The 5000-nt window shown below is 54.4% G+C and overlaps 1 non-coding gene across 1 annotated transcript in view; it reads left to right on the plus strand.

Annotated features, from left to right (window-relative positions):
• Nucleotides 1–3475: 3475 nt before the first annotated feature.
• The window catches only part of LOC126129214 (small subunit ribosomal RNA), a 1910-nt gene continuing 385 nt past the window's right edge, over nucleotides 3476–5000 (plus strand). The window contains exon 1 of the ribosomal RNA XR_007527182.1: nucleotides 3476–5000. This exon is cut by the window's right edge and continues 385 nt beyond it. This is a non-coding gene — a ribosomal RNA (small subunit ribosomal RNA).

Here is a 5000-nt window from a genome sequence, read left to right on the forward strand (position 1 = left end):
GACGACACTACGTCCACCATGTCGCGCGCAACACGAAAACTAAATACCGCCATCTGCAAGTCTCCCGAAACATGACCTGCTGCACCGACGATACCGCCATCTATGAGACGCCACCCCCGACTACGACATCGCTAGGTCCCACAGTACCCATTTTTCGACGCCACCCACAAAGCCTGCATCATCTGTCCACCACAGGAACCCGAACGCCAGTGCCTGCGTCGCACGAAGTAGTCAACCGACAATCACTCCACCCGCACCCGCACGTGCCCCACCCCCAACCGCCCAAATCGCAACCCAAGCGGATGAACGGCGGACTCTTCCCGCACTCGTACGTTGCAATCCACCCCTATATCTTGCGTTTCATGACGAGTTATATCCAATATGCCAAATTCCCGCTGTCCCTATACATGCTGTAAGTCTGTGCACACAATATGAACCACACCTCAGCGAGACACTCCATCACACATTACTCTCTGCCTGTAACAGACACAGATACGATATGTAAGCACCAGCATGGACCAACGTCCGGTGCATCCTCTCCGCCACAGTACACCATCCACACTATGATAACCACACCAGGGGGTCCAATTATAAAATAGAATATCCCACCCGTCCAACATCCACAATTGCTCAGATAAGCCACCAACACCCACACATGTCCTACACAGGGGTGCACCCAACACCACCACACTGCCTCCTGTTACGGCACAGAAACAATGGCAGGAATGAATCACACAGGTCTGCCACTCCCTTGCCGCAACCACAGACGCGGCGCGCCTCCAGTCACGAGCGAAAAGCGCATCCTGACGAGACAGAACTGCTGTGACATACTGACGCTGCCTCAGACATTCACTTACAATGATCACTACCAACGAACCTGCCCCCCCCCCCCCCCCCCCCAAACACACTATCTCTTACCATGTTGTGTACTGTAATCCAACCCATTTTGCACCTTAACCTAACCAAATTTGTAACGCAATTTGTACCGCAATGTAACGCAATTTGTACCGCAATGTAACGCAATTTGTACCGCAATGTAACGCAATTTGTAACGCAATTTGTGTCTTAACCTAACCCACGTTGTGCCTTAACCTAACCCACGTTGTGCCTTAACGTAACCCACGTTGTGCCTTAACGTAACCCACGTTGTGCCTTAACGTAACCCACGTTGTGCCTTAACGTAACCCACGTTGTGCCTTAACGTAACCCACGTTGTGCCTTAACGTAACCCACGTTGTGCCTTAACGTAACCCACGTTGTGCCTTAACGTAACCCACGTTGTGCCTTAACGTAACCCACGTTGTGCCTTAACGTAACCCACGTTGTGCCTTAACGTAACCCACGTTGTGCCTTAACGTAACCCACGTTGTGCCTTAACGTAACCCACGTTGTGCCTTAACCTAACCCACGTTGTGCCTTAACGTAACCCACGTTGTGCCTTAACCTAACCCACGTTGTGCCTTAACCTAACCCACGTTGTGCCTTAACCTAACCCACGTTGTGCCTTAACCTAACCCACGTTGTGCCTTAACCTAACCCACGTTGTGCCTTAACCTAACCCACGTTGTGCCTTAACCTAACCCACGTTGTGCCTTAACCTAACCCACGTTGTGCCTTAACCTAACCCACGTTGTGCCTTAACCTAACCCACGTTGTGCCTTAACCTAACCCACGTTGTGCCTTAACCTAACCCACGTTGTGCCTTAACCTAACCCACGTTGTGCCTTAACCTGCTCTGTAATTGGCATATGACACGTTACATTAATCTAGTGTTGTCTAACCACAACCCTCTGAATATAGTTCGCTACTCGCACCGCCCACCCTCTTGTGTGTCGTTTCATGTTGAACACTTCGCAAGTGTTGCTTACTTTTTACATGCTCCCGCTGTACACTGTAATGTGGACAACTGCAGGATGTACATCGCCCCCCCCCCTCCACCCTGCCTTCGCACGCTGGTCGTTCAGGTGCTTGCGTGTTCAATGCCCTTCGCAGCTGTTCACTGGCATTCGCATGTCGAAGCGCTCAGTCTACGTCGTGGTACGGCCTGTGTCCACTGTCCGCTGATATCGTAAGCTTAATCCTCACATTGTACTGCACATAGGTCCGTATGTACTGAATGATACGCTGTGGCACATGTGTGACCGTACGACTGCGCCCAACAACAGCGAACCATACGGTCCAAATGTTGTGCACTCAGCCACGTGCCGTCTCCCCATAACAGCTACATTGCAGTGTGGTACGCCATAGAGACGTGTGGGAGTAACGGACGCCCTGGATGGCGATCAGCATGAGCCGTCTGTTGATGTAGTGGCGCGTGTATTCAAACGTAGTCGTCTCTTCTCACACAGTGTGATAGCATGGTGCACCGCGTTCCACATCTGCGACATGGTACAGATGCTGGTTGACAGTCGGTCTCGTAATGGACATCGCATACGTAGGGGGCCACCTCCCACGTGTTCTCTAGTCGTGCACATTTTGTTGCGTGTATGTGGGCAGACGTAGTGTGTCGTGACACCTAACAGACAGGTATGCAATAATCGTTGCATTTGCAAACTGGGATGGACGTCTACGTTTGCTGGTGACGTGACGCAACGCAAATGAACAACTGGTAAACCCATTGTGGTGCGGTTGTTGTTGCTGGAGGTAAATCAGTAAGGGCAAATCTGTGTGTGAAGCGATACGCGGCGGTGGCTGGGTGGGACCGTCCCCGGCCGGTGAGGGGGGGCCGCCCGGCGTGCTGGCCGCGCGGTGCGTGGGCGCACGCGCTACAGCCGGCTGGTGGGGGCGCCCAGTGGCAGGCGCGCCGGCCGACGGACGCGGCAGGCGGCGCAGCTGCGCGCCGGGGCACCCTGCGCGCGGCGCCGGGCGGCCAAAGTGGGTCCTCGCGGGCCCGGTGCGAAGCGCGGTGGACATCTGCAGTGTGCTGGTCCGACTGAGGACTGTGTGCGTTGAGGATGCGCCGCCGCCCGGCACTCGGCGCCGCGACGCCGTCTGCTGCTCGGTCGCCCCAGCGGTTCTCGCTGGTGGTTTGTATCGCAGTTGTGCAGACGTGTTGGCACGTGCGCTGTGCTGGGAGAGTTCGCTTCGGCACCCACGTGGGGCCTTTGCCCTTCTGTGGCGCTGGCGTTGGAGCTGCCGGTCACCGTAGGTGGCGCGTGTTGTCTCCCGCCGGCAATGCCACGACAGCACGCTCCCGGGCCTCTGTCGGCAGCGGCAAGCTCAGTTGGGAGCACGGGTGGTCGCACCTAAAGCGTCTACTCGCCTAACTCCGGGCGATTGCGCCTCTCTCGAACCCGACCAAGTACTTAGGACGGCGCTGCGCGCCGCCGGGACCTGAGAGGGTTTCGAGGTGTATTGTGCAGGGGAGCTCAGCCTCCTCCTGTTTGCAGAATAATTGAGCGGACGCTTGCGTGTTCGCGCGGGCCCCTGGGACACACTCCCGGGCGGCCGGCTGCTCAGCTCTAGTTGACGCAGCTCCCTGGTTGATCCTGCCAGTAGTCATATGCTTGTCTCAAAGATTAAGCCATGCATGTCTCAGTACAAGCCGCATTAAGGTGAAACCGCGAATGGCTCATTAAATCAGTTATGGTTCCTTAGATCGTACCCCACGTTACTTGGATAACTGTGGTAATTCTAGAGCTAATACATGCAAACAGAGTCCCGACCAGAGATGGAAGGGACGCTTTTATTAGATCAAAACCAATCGGTCGGCTCGTCCGGTCCGTTTGCCTTGGTGACTCTGAATAACTTTGGGCTGATCGCACGGTCCTCGTACCGGCGACGCATCTTTCAAATGTCTGCCTTATCAACTGTCGATGGTAGGTTCTGCGCCTACCATGGTTGTAACGGGTAACGGGGAATCAGGGTTCGATTCCGGAGAGGGAGCCTGAGAAACGGCTACCACATCCAAGGAAGGCAGCAGGCGCGCAAATTACCCACTCCCGGCACGGGGAGGTAGTGACGAAAAATAACGATACGGGACTCATCCGAGGCCCCGTAATCGGAATGAGTACACTTTAAATCCTTTAACGAGTATCTATTGGAGGGCAAGTCTGGTGCCAGCAGCCGCGGTAATTCCAGCTCCAATAGCGTATATTAAAGTTGTTGCGGTTAAAAAGCTCGTAGTTGGATTTGTGTCCCACGCTGTTGGTTCACCGCCCGTCGGTGTTTAACTGGCATGTATCGTGGGACGTCCTGCCGGTGGGGCGAGCCGAAGGCGTGCGACCGCCTCGTGCGTGTTCGTGCGTCCCGAGGCGGACCCCGTTGAAATCCTACCAAGGTGCTCTTTATTGAGTGTCTGGGTGGGCCGGCACGTTTACTTTGAACAAATTAGAGTGCTTAAAGCAGGCAAGCCCGCCTGAATACTGTGTGCATGGAATAATGGAATAGGACCTCGGTTCTATTTTGTTGGTTTTCGGAACCCGAGGTAATGATTAATAGGGACAGGCGGGGGCATTCGTATTGCGACGTTAGAGGTGAAATTCTTGGATCGTCGCAAGACGAACAGAAGCGAAAGCATTTGCCAAGTATGTTTTCATTAATCAAGAACGAAAGTTAGAGGTTCGAAGGCGATCAGATACCGCCCTAGTTCTAACCATAAACGATGCCAGCCAGCGATCCGCCGCAGTTCCTCCGATGACTCGGCGGGCAGCCTCCGGGAAACCAAAGCTTTTGGGTTCCGGGGGAAGTATGGTTGCAAAGCTGAAACTTAAAGGAATTGACGGAAGGGCACCACCAGGAGTGGAGCCTGCGGCTTAATTTGACTCAACACGGGAAACCTCACCAGGCCCGGACACCGGAAGGATTGACAGATTGATAGCTCTTTCTTGATTCGGTGGGTGGTGGTGCATGGCCGTTCTTAGTTGGTGGAGCGATTTGTCTGGTTAATTCCGATAACGAACGAGACTCTAGCCTGCTAACTAGTCGCGTGACATCCTTCGTGCTGTCAGCGATTACTTTTCTTCTTAGAGGGACAGGCGGCTTCTAGCCGCACGAGATTG

Source organism: Schistocerca cancellata, unplaced genomic scaffold, assembly GCF_023864275.1.
Source record: "Schistocerca cancellata isolate TAMUIC-IGC-003103 unplaced genomic scaffold, iqSchCanc2.1 HiC_scaffold_526, whole genome shotgun sequence".
Lineage (NCBI taxonomy): Eukaryota > Metazoa > Arthropoda > Insecta > Orthoptera > Acrididae > Schistocerca > Schistocerca cancellata.